The sequence below is a fragment of the Chiloscyllium plagiosum genome, unplaced genomic scaffold (assembly GCF_037043375.1).
Source record: "Chiloscyllium plagiosum isolate Xiang-an unplaced genomic scaffold, Cpla_swu_hap1 HiC_scaffold_12, whole genome shotgun sequence".
Lineage (NCBI taxonomy): Eukaryota > Metazoa > Chordata > Chondrichthyes > Orectolobiformes > Hemiscylliidae > Chiloscyllium > Chiloscyllium plagiosum.
In genome coordinates this window covers 70767597-70786315 of record NW_028270150.1, presented here as the reverse complement: position 1 = coordinate 70786315, position 18719 = coordinate 70767597, and the positions used below count along the sequence as shown (strand labels likewise).

Below are 18719 nucleotides of genomic sequence, written 5' to 3'. Positions count from 1 at the left end.
TTGTGGTCAGGTCCACTGGAACTATCTGAGATGCTTTGGGTCAATTCACTGCCATCAATCCTCCTTATTGGAATTAGTCTGAGTTAGTGAAATTATGTGACAAGGGGATGCCTAGGTGCTGTCTTTGACAGAAAAATACATCTGTCTTAATAAACAAAACAGGTTTATTATGTGGTATTTAATAGTCGATTACATTGTTTCTTAGATATTGGTTTTCAGTGAAACATCAGGCTTTACCTCAGAGTAAATAGATATTAATGTTACTGAACATTTTGGTACACAATAAAAAGGTAGTTAACAACTTGATTGTTGGTTCATCCAAGGGACAATCCTGTGTATCTTAATGGACAGAACTTATCTCTTGTTGTGTGAACCGTTTCAGGTGTTAACTGTCTTATACAAAACGCTTGGCATCTCGGAATGTTTCTAAAGATCTTATGTTGGACTTGTTAAGCTGAAGGGCCGGTTTCCACACTGTAGGGATACTACAATTTTATGATATCAAATTCTTCTGATGTGCTCTGTGTCTTTGAAGAAATTCCTAAAGTGTTTTGACTGTCTTGTTGGAATTATTCTGCGATGACAAAGTTGTAAGTACACCTGTTGCTTCGGGAATCCAGGGTGAAGTGTACAAAATTATATGTTCTGTCCAATAGAGCTGGTTTTGAGTGTTTGATGTCTTGATATTGGGCGTGTTGGCTTGGGGTGGAGGCTGAACCACTTTTCTTGCTTCTGAATTTAGAAGATCCTGTGAAAACATTGCTGCTGACAGTTTTCTCCCGTGTTGTGAGGTACCTGCTGTAGAGTATGACAGTGCTGCTCCTTTAACACGGTTATGCTGTTCTAGGCTTTTTTCTCCGAGAGGTTGTAACAACAGTGATTCCGAAAGGTCTGGCTTGGATGGGTTTTAGGACCAGTTTGATTATAGATGACAGATATTGCCTCAGGCACAAGGCTATCAAGTTTAAAAAAAACACTTGTACAATGAAGGGGAAGTGGCCAGTTCTCCCAGCTCAGCTTTTCTCTAATTTGGCTTGGGTTCAGAGCTGCTAGTCAGTCAGTTCTTGAGGCTACTGGCCCAAGAAATGGCTCCATGGAAGAGGGTGTTCTATGCTGAGTCCCTCTGCCATCTGTCTCTCTCCTGTAAGAGCCTGTGTTTGATTTTACCTTTGTTACCAAGTGGCGTTTATGGGGATTGTTGCAGGAATTTGGAATGGCATCATTATGTTGGGATAATCTGTTGGATTTTCGGATAGGTTAAGTGATTCTGTATTCTGTTCTGTTTTGTTTGTGTTTCATTCGGTATTTTTGTAAATAAATTCTGTTTTGTTTGAAACTAAGTGGTTGGGCAAACTGCATCACTCCTGGAATATCCACTACACCTGCTTAAAACAACTGGCAAAGTTAGGATCTGGGCTACTTCCTTGAAATATTTTGAGAGGGTCTGGTCTGGTCCACAACAGATTTGGAGCTCTTTGTAGGTCTTGTTCCACAGTTCCAAATTGGGATTAGGGTTGTTGGACTCAAAGGCAGTGAGTGATAGGTGTTTGTGCCTTTTGTTCCAGGTGTTGAATTTGGTTAGTTTAAATAGTACTTGGGATAGCAATGGCTCCTTCAGTCGCCAAGAGTTTTCTGGGACTAGAAGAAGTGACTTTGGGGGTTTTACAAATGGTGGTTAAGACCAAGCTGTTGGAATTAGCAGACAAACTGGAGTTGGAGCTGCCTCCTTACGTGAGGAATGGAGTGATAATTACAGCAACAGTTCAGTTTTTAAATTTGCTGGAAACAGCGTCAATCTTTAGAGATGGCTAAAATACATTTGAAAATGAAGCAGCTTGAGTGAGAGGCAAAAGACAAGGAAAGGACAACAGAAATAAAACTATTTGAATTACAAGTAAAAGCAGAAAGAGAAAGAAAGAGAGAGAAAAACGGAGAGAGAGGAAGGGAAGAAAGAGAGGGAGTTTCAACTTGAGAAATTGGCACTTAGGCAAGAAAGTCAGCTTAAAAGGATGGGGATGAAGGCTGAAGGTAAGCTTAGTGAGAAAGAGAGTGCGGATGAGCAAACCCGTGGTAGCCAAAGGCCTGGTGGGGATCTGTTTAAATATACTCAAGCATTGTTTAAATTTGATGAGAAGGATGTGTAAGCCTTTTTCATAATTTGAAAAGGGGGCTAAACAAATGTGGTGAAAGTGAGGACTGCAGACGCTAGAGATTAGAGTCAAGGTTAGAGTGGTGCTGGAAAAGCACAGCAGGAGGAGGAGCAGGAATATTGACGTTTCGGGCTCCTCAGATGCTGCCTGACCTGTGCTTTTCCAGCATCACAATAATCCAAACAAATGTGGCTAGTGACCATGTGGGTTTTGTTGATCGATACAAAACTTGTCGGTAAAACTAATGAGGTATTTGTATCACTATCTGAGAAGGTATCTGGGGTATATGAGGAAGTGAAGAAAGCCATCTTAAGTGCATATCAGCTTGTGCCAGAAGCCTACGGATATTTCAGAAATCTAAGGAGGGACCCTGCTGAAACCTACATTGACTTTGAAAGGATCAAACAAAGTAACTTTGATAGGTGGATCAGGGCATTAAAAATAGAGCAAAACTATGACACTCTAAGAGAGACAATTATTTTGGAGGAGTTCAAAAATTCACTTCCTGAACTAGTGAGAATTCATTTGGAAAAGCATCAAGTTAAAATGCCAGGATTAGCAGCTGAAATAGCTGATGCTTGTGAGTTGGTCCGTAAATAAAAATTTGGCTTCCAAAATCAATCTCCATCCATGAGGGATAGAAATTGAGGAAAAGAGAAATCCTTACGTGCAAAGGGAAAGGTAGATCTCGGTGAAGATCATAAGGATAACTTACCACAGGGTAAAAAGGAAACCCTGGAAGGAGGAGGAGAAGCTGAAGAGCTGCAGTGTTTTCACTGCAATAAAGTAGGCCACATGAAATCACAGTGTTGGTGGGTTAGGAAAAGTACTGGGAAGCCAGATGTAGGAAAACAGAATAAGCCAGTGAGTTTGTTGGAATGTAAACGGAAATCACAGTGGAGGCTAGAGAGCTGCACCCGAAAGTACACGCTGCTCAGAGGTTGATTAAGGAGGAAATGCCAGATCTTCTTAAACCATTCACCTGCAAAGGTAACATTTATTTACCTAGGCCAGGAGCAGCGGGTAAAGAGGTTAAAGTATTAGGAGATACAGGATGCTCTCAATCTATGATGTTAAATGATGAGGACATATGTACCTCTGAAGGACTATTGCCAGAACAGGTTCTAGTAAAAGGAATTCATGGTGAGACAAGAAGCGCTCAGTTATGTAAAGTGAAGTTAGAGTGTCCAGTGAAAAGTGAAGAAGTCCTGGTAGGGGTACTGGATAAACTCTCAGCTCTAGGAATACATTTTGTCCTTGCTAATGATATAGCTGGTTCACAGGTAAAAGTGCTGCCTACTGTGGTTGAAAAGCCAGTAGAAACTCAGTCAACTGAACTATTTCAGGACACATATCCTGAGATTTTTCTGGACTATGTGGTAATGAGGTGACAAAGTCACCAATTGAAACAAGAGAGATCAAAGAGTACAGATCTGAAAGTTGAAGTGGAATTAGCAGAGACCCTGTTTGATCAGATGGTTGAAACAAACCAGGAGCAGGTAGATGACAAAGCTGATTCTTTAGCTCAGATAAAGTAACTGAGTTACAGCAGAAAGATGAAAATTTAAAGCAATCATATCAAAAGGCAGACACAGGAAGATAATCCAAATGTATCCCTGAATGCTACTATCTTAAAAATGATGTCTTAATGAGGAAATGGAGACCACCACATATTCAGGCTGATGAGAAATGGGCAATAGTTCATCAAGTCGTATTGCCAGTGAGTTATAGAAAGGAGGTGTTGTGAGTGGTGCATGAACTTCCAGTAAGGGGTCTTTTAAGGGTAAGGAAAACCCAGGCTAAAATACAAGAATATTTTTACTGGCCTGGACGGCACAAGGATGTAGTTGAATTTTGCCAGAGGTGTCATATGTGTCTGGTAATTGGAACACCACGGACAGTAATAAAGCCCGCACAATTTGATAGTTATTCCTGCATTTGAGGAACATTTTACAAGAGTCTTAATTGATTGCATAGATCCCCTAACTAAGACAAGTGGGAATCAGTGTTTGTTAATAATACTGGATGTCCACTAGATTTCCAGAGGCAGTTCCATTATGGAATATCACAGCTAAAATGATTGTAGAGGTGTTACTCAAAGTTTTCACTAAATATGGATAACCCACAGAGATCCAATCAGATCAAAGGTCAAACTTCACATCAAAATTATTCAAGGAAGTTATGGACAATGTAGGAATCAAACAATTCAAATCTACTGTATACCATCCAGAGTCACAGGGATCACTAGAAAGGTGGCATCAAACACTAAAGACCATGTTGAGGGCTTATAGTCAAGACTGTACAAATGATTGGGATAAGGGAATTTTGTTTGTATTTGTTGGGATTAGAGATGCACCAAATGAATCGAACAAATTCACTTCATTTGAATTAGATTTTGGGCATGAAGTGAGAGGACCATTAAAATTGATTCGGGAGAAATTGATAAGTCAGAGTTCAGAGATCACATATTATCGGAAATGATTAAATAAAGCAGGGGAGTTGACTGGACAGCATTTAAAAGTATCCCAGCATAAAAGTATCCCATTTTGAGTGGGAGCAGCGGCCGAGTTGAGGTGAACCCGGGAGACTACAGCTAAGGTAAGAGTTTTTTTCAAAATTACTTACCTGTAGCGGGCATCGGTGTTTTGTTTTCTCTCTCCTTCACAGAAAGAGCGGGAGCAGCAGAGGAAGTGACGGCAAGCAGAGGGGCAGCCGAGACCCGGAAGCAGTTAGTGTAAGCTTAGCTGGGTTAGTTTTTTCCCCCTTTAAAAGCGTGAAGGAGAGGAACCCGAGGCACTACACGGGTAGTGCCTCCCACCCGCCCTCCTCCTCTAACCTAATAATAACATCTGTTGTGGTAAGTAGGTAAGTGCTGAATTTTGCTTGTATTATTTAGACACAGTTTTTGTTTAAACAGTTAGCTTTAGAGGGATGGCAGTGAAGGCAGTGCAATGTTCCTCCTGCAACATGCATGAGGTGAGGGATGCCATCGACGTCCCTGCCGATTACACTTGCAGAAAGTGCACCCATCTCCAGCTCCTCCAAGACCGTGTTAGGGAACTGGAGCTGGAGTTGGATGAACTTCGGATCATTCGGGAGGCAGAGGGGGTCATAGATCAGAGTTATAGGGAAGTAGTAACTCCAAAGATGGCAGATAGATGGGTTACAGTGAGGGGGACTGGGAGGAAGCAGCCAGTGCAGGGACCTCCTGCGGCCATTCCCCTCAAGAACAAGTATACCGTTTTGGATACTTGTGGGGGGGATGACTTACCAGGGGTAAGTAACGGGGCTCAGGTCTCTGGCACGGAGCCTGTCCCCGTTACTCAGAAGGGAAGGGTGAAGAAGAGCAGAGCAGTAGTAATTGGGGACTCGATAGTTCGTGGCACAGATAGGCGGTTTTGTGGGAACGAGAGAGACTCACGTTTGGTATGTTGCCTCCCAGGTGCAAGGGTACGTGATGTCTCTGATCGTGTTTTCCGGGTCCTGGAGGGGGAGGGGGAGCAACCCGAAGTCGTGGTCCACATTGGCACCAACGACATAGGTAGGAGGAGTGCTGAGGATGTTAGACAGGCTTTCAGGGAGCTAGGTTGGAAGCTTGGAGTTAGAACAAACAGAGTTGTTGTCTCTGGTTTGTTACCCGTGCCACGTGATAGAGATTCGAGGAATAGGGAGAGAGAACAATTAAATGCGTGGCTTCAGGGATGGTGCAGGAGGGAGGGGTTCCAGTTTTTGGATAACTGGGGTTCTTTCTGGGGACGGTGGGACCTCTATAAACAGGATGGTCTACACCTGAACCTGAGGGAAACCAGTATCCTTGGGGGGAGGTTTGCTAGTGCTCTTGGGGGGGGTTTAAACTAACTCGGCAGGGGCATGGGAACCCAGATTGTAGCTTCAGGGTGCAGGGCCTGGAGTGTAGGGAGGTGAGGAACATGGCATCAATTTCCAAGGAGGGTGCCTGTAAACAGGGAAGTGGCTTGAAGTGTGTATACTTCAATGCAAGAAGTATACGAAATACGGTAGGTGAACTTGCAGCGTTGGTTGGTACCTGGGACTTCGATGTTGTGGCTATTACGGAGACATGGCTAGAACAGGGACAGGATTGGCTGTTGCAGGTTCCGGGATTTAAATGTTTTAGTAGGGTCAGAGGTGGGGGTAAAAGAGGGGGAGGTGTGGCATTGCTTGTCAAAGATAGTATTACAGCGGTGGAAAGGACGATGGATGAGGACTTGCCATCTGAGGTAGTTTGGGCTGAGGTTAGGAATAGGAAAGGTGAGGTCACCCTGTTAGGAGTCTTTTACAGGCCTCCTAATAGTCCTAGAATCATTGAAGAAAGGATTGGGAAGGTGATTCAGGAGATGAGTGACAGTAATAGGGTGGTTGTTATGGGGGACTTTAACTTTCCTGATATTGATTGGGAAAGCTATAGCTCAAGTTCGTTAGATGGGTCAGTGTTTGTTCAATGTGTGCAGGAGAGTTTCCTGACACAATATGTAGACAGGCCAACAAGAGGTGAGGCCATACTGGATTTGGTTCTGGGTAACGAACCAGGCCAGGTGTTAGAATTAGAGGTAGGTGAGCACTTTGGGGACAGTGACCATAATTCGGTGATTTTTACACTCGTGATGGAGAGGGATAAGTGTGTACTACAGGGCAAGAATTATAGCTGGGGTAAGGGAAATTATGATGCGGTGCGGCATGACTTAGGATGTGTGGCTTGGAAAAGTAGACTCCAAGGCAAGAGTGTAAATGATATGTGGAACTTGTTCAAGGGGCAACTATTGAGTGTCCTTGATAATTATGTACCTGTCAGGCAGGAAGGAAAGGGTCGTGCGAGGGAGCCGTGGTTTAATAAGGAATTGGAATCCCTTGTTAAATGGAAGAGGGCGGCCTATCTCAAGATGAGACGTGAAGGTTCAATTGGGGCGATTGAGAGTTATAGGGTAGCCAGGAAGGACCTGAAGAGAGAGCTAAAAGCAGCAAGGAGGGGACATGAAAGGTCCTTAGTAGATAGGATTAGGGAAAACCCTAAGGCTTTCTATAGGTATGTTAGGAATAAAAGAATGACTAGGGTAGGAATAGGTCCAGTCAAGGATCGTAGGGGGAAGTTGCGTGTGGAGGCGGAAGAGATTGGGGAGACACTGAATGAATACTTTTCTTCAGTATTCACTCAGGAACAGGGCATTGTTGTCGATGAGAATACTGAGGCACAAATAAGTAGAATGGATGGCTTTGAGGTATGTAGAGAAGAGGTGTTGGAAATCCTGGAAAAGGTGAAAATAGATAAGTCCCCTGGGCCTGATGGCATTTATCCTAGGATTCTCTGGGAAGCAAGGGAGGAGATTGCAGAGCCATTGGCCTTGATTTTTATGTCCTCTTTGTCTACAGGAGTAGTCCCAGAAGACTGGAGGATAGCAAATGTGGTTCCCTTGTTCAAAAAGGGGAGTAGGGATAACCCTAGTAACTATAGGCCGGTGAGTCTCACTTCTGTTGTGGGCAAAGTCTTAGAGAGAATTGTAAGGGATAGGATTTATGCACATCTGGATAGGAATAATGTGATCAAGGATAGTCAGCATGGTTTTGTGAAGGGCAAGTCGTGCCTCACAAACCTTATTGAATTCTTTGAAAAGGTGACGAAGGAGGTTGATGAGGGGAAAGCGGTAGATGTGGTATATATGGATTTTAGTAAGGCGTTTGATAAGGTTCCCCATGGTAGGCTACTGCAGAAAATACGGAGATATGGCATTGAGGGTGAGTTGGAGGTTTGGATTAGGAATTGGCTGGATGGAAGAAGACAGAGGGTAGTAGTTGATGGCAAAGTTTCTTCATGGAGTGCCGTCACTAGCGGTGTTCCGCAAGGATCTGTTTTGGGACCATTGCTGTGTCATTTTTATAAATGACCTGGAAGAGGGGTTAGAAGGTTGGGTGAGCAAGTTTGCGGATGATACGAAAGTCGGAGGAGTTGTTGACAGTGAGGAAGCATGTGGCAGGTTACAGCAGGATATAGAGAAGCTGCAGAGCTGGGCAGAAAGGTGGCAGATGGAATTCAATGTAGCTAAGTGCGAGGTGATTCACTTTGGGAAGAATAACAAAAAGATGGGGTACTGGGCTAATGGTCGGATACTTGGTAGTGTGGATGAGCAGAGGGATCTTGGTGTCCATGTACACAGATCTCTGAAAGTTGCCACCCAGGTAAATAGTGCAGTGAGGAAGGCATATGGCGTACTGGCTTTTATTGGTAGAGGAATTGAGTTCCGGAGTCCTGAGGTCATGATGCAGTTGTATAAGACTCTGGTACGGCCGCATCTGGAATATTGTGTGCAGTTTTGGTCGCCATACTATAGGAAGGATGTGGAGGCATTGGAACGGGTGCAGAGGAGGTTTACCAGGATGTTGCCTGGTATGGAAGGAAAATCGTATGAGGAAAGACTGAGGCACTTGGGGCTGTTTTCACTAGAGAAAAGAAGGTTTAGGGGTGACTTGATTGAGGTGTACAAGATGATTAGGGGGTTAGATAGGGTCGACAGTATGAACCTTTTCCCGCGTATTGAGTCGGGTATTACAAGGGGGCATAGCTTTAAATTAAGGGGGGGTAGATATAGGACTGATGTTAGGGGTAGGTTCTTCACTCAGCGAGTCGTTAGTTCATGGAATGCCCTGCCAGTAACAGTGGTGGACTCTCCCTCTTTATGGGCATTTAAGAGGGCATTGGATAGGTATATGGAGGATAGTGGGTTAGTGTAGTTTAGGTGGGCTTGGATCGGCGCAACATCGAGGGCCCAAGGGCCTGTACTGCGCTGTATTCTTCTATGTTCTATGTTCTATGAAACAGGAAGCAGACAAGTAATCAAAAACTCAGAATTTTGCTATTGGAGATGAGCTGTTGGTGTTGCTTCAGTGATAGGTGAACCTTTAAAAGCAAAGTTTAGTGGACCTTATCAAGTTGAAAGGAAATTGAGTGAGATGAACTATTCAATAAGGACTCCAATAGGAAGAAATCTGGATGTGTCATATGAATATGCTCAAAAGGCCTTCTGATAGGAAGGAAAGCCAAAGGAGACTATGCTATTGGTCACAACACAGTGAGGGACAAGTTATTATTGCTGTTTTTAGAAGTGTAAAGGGACAAGATAATGCAGACCATGAGCAAGTCCATCACTTCTCCCAGAACAGTAGAAATGGAGATCAGATTGATTTTTTAGGTAAATAAAAAAAAAGTGGAAACTTTGGATTTGATTCAGTTACACCCCCACCCTCCCCTATTGGCCAAATTGGATTAGGAGAGTTTTGAAGTATGAATGGACAATCCAACTCCATCCAACCAAACTCCAAGTTTAAATGTGGAAGTCCGAGAGCTGATTCTTACTCTGACCTTCAGGATGCCAACATCTGCTGCAAACAAGGCCCCAGCCTGCATTTATAAAACACAATGTGAAGACCTCGAATTCACCAGGATATCAGGTTCCCAACCAGTTTTGAAATTCTGGCTGACACTGTCGTATGATAACAAGCTGAAATGCATTACACATGCTGTGATCCACTTATCCTCTAGCAGTAACCATTGTTCCATGTGAAGACAATACTTGGCCTTGATTAACCTGTACAATACAACAGGGTGCCCAGTGCTATCAATGTAAATAAAACATTACAATTTTATCTTTTCCACTGAATTCCTAAATGAAGCTGTCAATGTGTCTCACAGAGGCTGGATAGTTAAATGCTGCTCATTTAAGCCTGATTTTCACTGGAGCAACCTCATTCAGTATTAATACTGTAAGAGTAAAACTAAGAATGAGATTATACATTTAATTGTGTTGCATGATATTGCTTCAATTTATATTTATGCTTGAATTGCTCTTCAGTTTTCTGAGCTCTGGCAGCAGAATCAGCAATTAGTCAATCCTGGCAGTCCCTGTGCGAGCAAGCTGGCAATCAGACGTGATACCCAGTTAGGCTATCCATGAGAAGAGTAATTCACGTTTAGAAATTATCGGCAGAATTTACAGGGACCCAAATGATATGAAACATGGCAGAATTGTGTAAGAAGTCCAACAAGGTCAATCCCAATGTTGGGAGCAACTCACTGCATCGTTTAACTAAGTTCTAGTTGTTCATGTGAGGTTCCTGCTCAGCAGTAGAGAGCTGGCTGGTAAGAAGGATTATTGGCTTATTAATGACTTTAATAACCGCACAATCTGAATGTGCAGTTTCCTATTGTACCACCGACCCTGAGCAAACTCAACTAGAATTCTCGACATGCAAGTCAGAGTGGGTACCTGATAACTTTAGCTCGCTCTTGGTTGTGAAGACATTTTGTGTTGCTTACCATGTGACTGTATCTCAGGGCATGAGGCATAATCACCAGTCACACACACACTCCTGGTGATGTACATTGGCACCTGATAGTTGCCAACCCTTAGGCACCTTTTCAATCCACTGCAGGATATACTGGCAACTGCCATCGAAAGATTGCTGTGAGGACATGTTGCATGCAGGGATGGGCACTTAGCTCATGGATTGGACTAGTTTGCATCTCGGGTCGAACTGTTGCACTTGCTTATTTGGTACATCCTTGTCATGTCTGTTAGTACATCGTTGCTTCAGCCAGAACTTCAAGGCTATCTGTACTGCTGTATCGATGTGCAGTTTTGTTCAGGTTCACAGACAGGCTGCTTGTCAGCAGGGATGGACATCTTGCTGTATAGCATAAAGAAACTTTAATTTAACACTTGCGGCAGGTGCCCGGTGCCTGCACAGAAACACATTCAGCCATGTGTCTGTGGAGGAGGGAATAGCCTTCAAGGGTGTTCGCTGTCAGTCAGCAGTCCCAGTATTGTCAATCATAGGAACAATTTACAAACTGTCCAGGATTTGATCATAGTCAGTTGGTTTACTGGGCTGGTCTTCTTCAGGGGTATGTCCAGCTACAACTTAGGGAGTTGGCAATAGTCTCTCCTGTAGGTTCATTGGGGGCCTTTGCCCCTGATTGCCCATAAGCAATCAGGGGAATTGCGTGTTATCAGTTGGGGAGCTGGAAACACGAGTGATGAGATCACTCATTCATGTCTCGGCACTGTTTGACAAAGTGAGTCAGAGGTCTGGAGCAAATACACTCCTCGGGACCCTGTGTGTTGAGCAGTGGGGTGGTGGGGGCGCGGGAGGGGAAGTTGTAAGGCCAACCTGTTAAAAGGGGATGGGGCTTGAGATCAATTCGGGACACGGATGGTGATGTAGGGATGTCCAAGTATAAAGGATTATGCGGTGTAGCATCAATGGGCTACTGGAAGGATGGTTACCCACTGGCGGAATTGTCCTGAACTGTGGTGTGTATTAGTGAGCTGGAATGTTGAAATTCAGAGGACAAGAAGGGAAGCTGGATGTGGAGCAAAGTTCAATGTGTTGGGTCTCCATGTGGCAAGAGGTGGGATCTGGAAATGAGCTTCAGAACTTTTGTAAGATCAAACAGGATATCTCAGCTCTTAGGTTCTGTGGAGCTGTGGTAGTGCCAATGCTAGGAGTGCTCCCTCTGTGCAGTGTTCCCTGTCCTCACTTGCTGTTCACTAGATATTAAGTGCACGTAGAAAATGATTAGGAAAATGCTCAGGGTGGCTGGAGGCAAATGTGGGATCTGTGTCTACTGTGCACAAGGAAGGGGCAAATCCATGAAACAGGCGATTGCAAAGTGCATCAACATTTAATTTGCAATCATTTCATTGGTAATGCTTTCAGAGTGACTATGTTTCAGGTTCAAATGCTGGTCAAAGACAATTTAAACTTTCCCTTTGGTCCTTGTAGGTTGAACATTGGCATCTTAGTGATGTGAGATGTTGTGGGCTGCGGCAGGGAGATGAGATGTCAGGGAAGTGTTACAGCCAAAGGCCCCTCATGGTTCTTCAGGTCTACAGGAGGCGAGTAAGGTGCAGTGCTGCCACAGGCTCCATTTATTCCGGGGCACTGTGATGGTACTGTGCCAGATGCTGGAGCAGGATCTGAGGGCAGCAAGAGTAGAAGGCCATCCTCTCTTGGTGGCTGATAGAATTGCTCCATTTCAAACCTTCAATGCTCCTGGCTCCTTCCAACAAGTGATGGGTGACCTGTGTGGGATGCTGAAAAATGTGTTCAGGCTTATGCCTGAAACGTTGATTCTCCTGCTCCTTGGATGCTGCCTGACCTGCGCTTTTCCAGCAACATATTTTTCAGCTCTGATCTCCAGCATCAGCAGTCCTCACTTCCTCTGACCTGTGTGGGATGTCTCAGTAGTGCACCCAGAAATGTATCAGGTTAGTGACTAATGCCACCTGTGCAAGATCACACTGATTCATTCAGCTCTCCCCATGACAAGGTCAGTGCTATAGCCTGGGCAGTAGGACTCAAAGATCCAGCTGGCTTGCTCCGGTTGCTATAGACTGAACATACAAGGCTCGTTACTAGGGGAGAAAGTGAGGTCTGCAGATGCTGGAGATCAGAGCTGGAAATGTGCCGCTGGAAAAGCGCAGCAGGCCAGGCAGCAACCAGGGAACAGGAGAATCGACGCTTCGGGCATAAGCCCTTCTTCAGGAAGGGCTTATGCCCGAAGGGCTTATGCCCGAAGCGTCAATTCTCCTGTTCCCTGGATGCTGCCTGGCCTGCTGCGCTTTTCCAGCGGCACATTTCCAGCTCGTTACTAGGGGACAAGTATGACCTACTGACTCAGGCAGAGTGCTGGTACTGCTGCTGATGCTTTGACCGGGGTCACAGTGGAATAATTGTCAGGGGCTGCCGAAGATGTGGTCCCACTGGTTGTACCATTCTGGGAGGGGGGCTAGTAGGAGTGTGTAAGTGCGGAGAGGGCATGCCCAGAAACTGAACTGCTTCATCCTGTTGATTTGTGCTTTGTGCAATTGGAACAGCCGATGTGCTGATGCTGCGGAAGACAAGGAATGGGAGCAGTTTTGTGAGAAAGGCAATGGGGCGGAAGGAGCTGTCTTTGGACATGACAAGCCCGACAGCACCTGCTTGACGCTGGATTGCAATTGATAAGAGCTGGCTACAGCAGACCATCACAGAGTATAAATACTTGTTGAGCCCTTTGATGTGAAGGGCAGTGTTTGTCACTGGCCACCCGGGTGTTTTCCTGTCTTCCTGGTGGTGGAATTTGAATAAAGATTCGTGCACTTTGTGTCTTTCACGGAAAAGAAAAAAAAAAGAATAAATACTTGTTGACCATTTTCGTTTGCAGTGACAGGGTGCATCGCTGCCCCTATTCACTTTGATTTTCTGCTGCCTGTAAATAAAAGTTCATCTTTGAGATTGGTTGTTTGTTTGTCTGTCTACATGTGATGTTCCCTAAGTTGACAATGCCAAGATGCAGGTCTACAGTGACACTGGGGGGAGAGTTGTAGTGTTCGGATGGAATGTAGATAAGTTCAGGTAAATTGTGTGGCCTGGTAATTAAGCAGTGATTAAGGTGAGAGAATGGTTTATGTGCAGTGGAGTGCTGGCTGTGCAGGCTGTGCACAGCATAGCTTAATGTCTCCTGTGCCTTTACGTTGCTGGAATAGTGCAATACATTGTAGCCAAAGCTTGAGTCAGTGCTCAACAATCTTTTTTTTAAAATTCCATGATGGGATGAGGGCATTGCTGGCTAACCCAGCATTTATTGCCCAGAAGGCTGTTAAGAGTCAACCCTAAAGGACCTGAAATGGATTAATGGTCATGATTGGACTAATTATTGCAGCGTGTTTTTTTTATTGAGTTCAAATGCCACCATTTGCCCTGGTGGGATTCGAACCCAGGTCCCCCGAATGATACCAGGGATCTCTGGATTAACAGTCCAACAAAAATACCACGAGGTGATCGCCTTTTACAGGAAGGCAGGTGTTAGAATTGGGTCAGGGTGTACCAAAAGGTAGATCATTAATGAGGTGAGTTTGGTAAGACTTGACAGGAATCTCATTTGGCCTCATTGGGGGAACTTTCTGTGAAACTGGCATTTAGCCAACAAGCCCATGGAATTCAAACCATTTGGACATCTCCAGAAGAGTCTTTTCAAGAAAATGATCAGCCTCCAGATACTCCACAGTGATACCAGTCATGTTCTGAGACCTGGAGCGCAAGCATGACTATACCAAAATAAACTAAAGGATTCAATAATAAAGATTTCACAGCTACTGACTATTTGAAGGTTAAGAGAAAAAAAATGGTTGACCAGTCACTATAGTGTATTACCTTATTGATCCTTTTGATGTTTAAAGATGCATATCCCCTCTCCAAAACCATCGCTTCCTATAACTAGTTGGGTCCCGCCATAGTTCAAGTGAAGCCTGCCCCAGTGGATTAGCTCTCTACTCCCCAGTACTAATGCCAGAACCCCATGAACTGTGTAACCCTTTCCTCTCATGCCAATCTTTCAACCACGTGTTTCACTCCTCAACTTTATTTGGCCAACATCAGTTATTTGGCTTGTGGGTCAGGTCATCGTCCTGAGATGATTATTACCTTGGTGGGGGAGGAGGGGGTTCAGCTTTGTAATTGAACTCGAACTGTTGTAAATCTTTCAGCAGAAGCTCCTTTTTACTCCTATCAATGTGGTCGGTACCAGCATGGTAAACAACAACTGGATCCCTTCTCTCCTGCTCCAAATTCTTCCCTAGCACTAAGCAAATGTCATTATTCCTAGCTCTAGGCAGGTGTCACAGCCCTCAGGACTCATGCTCACAGTGACACTGAACAGTTCCTAACCCCATCATTATATCGTCCTCTCTAGCTGTTGCATCTCTATTGTGCTCCCCCCACCCCACCCCCCACCACTGAATTCCTCCTTGTTTTATGATCAGATGGCTTGTCATTTGTATAGTCCCTGTTCTTATCCATGTGGCTCATAAGAACCTTGTAACTGGGGATAATTTCAGTGGCTGAGGCTCATCAAATGCTTCCTCTTGGGTCCCCAAACCTGCCTCCCCAGCAATCACGTCCTCCTGTCCCTGATCACGGACTTAATTTTAAGCACCTAATCTGAGTGGTACGACTGCTATCCTGATGTTCATATTTCAGACTCCAGCTCCTCAATGCAGACCTGAATTTGCTTTCCCTCTGGATCAATTAATTTAAAGGCCTCTCGACAATTTCAGTCTGAAGTCACTGGTGTCAGCAGGGATCAACTTGGTTTCCAGCAGCTCAATCATGCTGCAGTAGCAGACCATGACAACCTGTTGTCACTATTGTATTTTGTTCAACTTATTAATTAATCAGCGTTGTATCCTACTCTTTACCCTTTGTTTTATTTTCTTTATCATTTTGTAATAGTAGTACAAAGTCTAAGTTTCCATCCACCTGCGACTCCACTCACAGTACACTGGCGGTGGCTAGCCTGCTCAGTGTCAGTCCCTGAAGTGAGCAGATTCTGCATCCTCTGTTAATTTTTTTCTTTTTTCTCCTTACCCTTTATGGTATGTTTTACACCAATACCAATTTTCTCATTAGTAAGTTCTTCTTAAGAAAAATTGAAGCAAAAGACCAGAGATATAAACACAAACTTAAGACCTTACTTTTACTTTAATGATCAGAAAGACTCCCTGTATCCCTTATTCACTAATCAATAGCTTTGTTTAGAGAAAAAACAACCATCGCTTCTTTCTTTGCACTGCCTAACTCCTTGAGGCAGTCAACTTTGGCACTCAAGTCAGGAATCACACATGTAGGAATCGAGCTTGGATCTTGCTAATCTGTTTGCCTCAATAGCACCCTTACAATGCAGCCCATGAATCAGTTCTGTTGCCAGCGGAATTGTGGAACTTACCATCAATAATTGAATAGAATTGAGACAACTCTCAATCTGTTACATAAACCTGCTCATTCTAAGAGATAATATGCAGTAAAATATTGCTCAAAGTCTTAAGGTGGTGATAAGGTGGTGATCATATGTTTGAGTAACCCAAGAGGAGTTTTTCTTTTAATAAAATAAAATGTTTTATTTAAGGTTGATTAAGTAAATAATGAGATGTCACTGGGAATACTAAGGAATTTTCTCAAAGATCATGATAGGTCACTGCACTTACAAATGCAAGCATAATAATTTTATTTCTATACATAGTTAGACATCAAGCTAATATCTCAGACTTTTAAAGTCCAAAGCAATGGAGATAATTAAATGTATAAACATAGTCATTGATCAAGTCCACTCCTTACTGAAGAAAAGCGATTGTTATTATTTTTGTATTGGTTTAATATGTGACAGTGTATGTGGTGTCCATGAAGACCATGTAAACAATTTGCTATGAAATTGTTGAATCATTTTCATTATTTCTTGAAAGGTTCATTTTAGATTATGCAAGCTTCAACTTATAAGACATCAACAAGGGCTTTTAAAAAAATCAATAATTTTGGGGGTTTTCTTTTCTTGCAATGACTGATCTCAGATCAAAAGGTTTCATGCACCAAACCAAATCACAGCATTGTACGTGAATTTCCAGGGGGTTTAGCTTCTAAACTGTTGTTCCTCTTTCTAGTCACAAATGTAAATCCTAAACAATTTCATGCATGCTGTCCTGATAATGCTCCTATATTTCAGAAGAAAAAGACATGGTAGCATTCTGACATAAATATAGCATTGCCTGGCCACACAGCTACCAAGTCAGAGCTACCAGCTGCGAAGTGAATTGCTTTGCTGACTTGCACATTCAATCCATCAGACGGTGACATTTGTTTTTGTAGTACAGCCTGATGGCCTTTCTTGATATAGATGCCAAGTGTTCAGCATTACTGTTCATTTAAGACTTTAAGCCCCAGCATCACTCTGCCTGAAAAACAGGAGAGACTCGATTCCCATTAAAATGGATCAAACTGGGAAGTAGTAAAATTACTAAACTGCACGTGCCTAGAGGGTGGGAAGGTGACTTAGCAATTATGTAAGTGCAAGGCACGCTGCATGTTTAGCTGATGTAAATTTGCCAAAAGCACATTGCTGCCCTATATGTTATCTCACCTGTGGATAGAATATAATTAAATATCCAAAGCCATGGGCTGTAATTACAATCAACTATACCCAACCAAAACCTCATGAGGTGAGTATAATGCCTCCAGTGGCAGTAATGCTGAGGAGCTTGACGTGAAGGAAACAATCAAAAAAGTGGAAATCAAAGACTGCTTGGTTGAAACAAATGTTTGGAATAGTATGAGGACTTTATTCATTTTGTACAATAATTTCAGAACTCTTACAGCTTTGTTGGTGAGGTGACAGGTTTGATTGAAGAAGATATCAACAGGTGCACAAATGGAATTCTTCAACTGCAGTTGTGCAGAATGTAAGAACCATTTTGAAAAGAAACAACATGTAATGGAAGATGAGAAGTGTTTTTAGCTTAGATTAGATTCCTTAGTGTGGAAACAGGCCCTTCAGCCCAACCAGTCCACACCGACCCTCTGAAGAGTAATCCACCCAGACCCATTTCCCTCTGACTAATTGGGCAATTTAACATGGCCAATTCACCTGACCTGCACATCTTTGGACTGTGGAAGGAAACCATAGCCCCCAGAGGAAACCCACACAGACACGGGGAGAATGTGCAAACTCCACATAGTCACCTGAGGCTGGAATCAACCCGGGACCCTGGTGCTGTGAGGCAGCAGTGCTAACCACTCAGCCACCATGCCGCCCTGTTCTCTGGCTCAGTGTGTTCACACAGGCAAATTAAGAGAGTCTCGGTTGATCATCAGCCAGCTGGTCTTAGGATGGCTGTGGTACCATGCCATACCTGATGTTCGGGTTCCAGGTTTGGGATCAGAAAAGTCTTGTTTGCTGGCCACTGGCCTTTGCAGGATTAGTCTTGGCTATGGTACCCAATGGGAGAGAACAGCCTGCTGTGAGTAATTGAGATTCAGGCAAGAATATAACCATTTGGACAGTGGTGAGACTACCTGATTACTGATGTTAGCAAAAAGAATAGATGACTGAAGGAAAGGGTTGGGGTGAAAGTGCTATGGCTCTGAAACCCATTTTGGAGATTTTCATTGCTTGAGGCAGGCAATGTGCAATTCATCCACAAAGCAACATAGAAATGCATTTACATCCATTTTCATAATAAAGGGAGTATAACACGCAGAATGTTATATTAAGGACAGCTTAATTGTTTTGTATGCTTATAAAAACACCAGTGCTTCAGGAACACTTTCTGGGAATTTATTTTCATTTTTCACATTGTGATTGTAATTGTTATGTTGAGCCCATAGTCACATTGTGACTTTAAACTTCCAACGATCTGGCACTTTAATATGTGCACATTATTTCTGTGAGGTCTATTCATAATAACAATCAGTGAAATATGAATGTATATAGCCAGCTTTTTTTTTCTAAAGAACAATGATAGAATTGGCTTTGCCTGAGGAAAGAAAATAACCATTCTGAAAATATGTACGATCTTCATTTGTATGCAAGGCTGATAGTTTGAAGTGTAGAGCTATCTCATATTGCCCTAATTAGTCTCTGGAGGACATGCATCTAGAATTGCCTTGTTCATTAGGCTGTCTGTTTCCTGATGGTTTGATTGGTTGATTCTGGCTGTGAAACAGCATGCATCTCCCCACATTAGAAGTGCA

General features: G+C 43.5%; 1 protein-coding gene across 11 annotated transcripts in view; it reads left to right on the top strand.

The window, feature by feature from the left end:
* dmd (dystrophin) overlaps nt 1-18719 on the top strand; it is a 2003576-nt gene that overhangs the window by 703684 nt on the left and 1281173 nt on the right. The gene's annotated exons all lie outside the window — the stretch shown is intronic.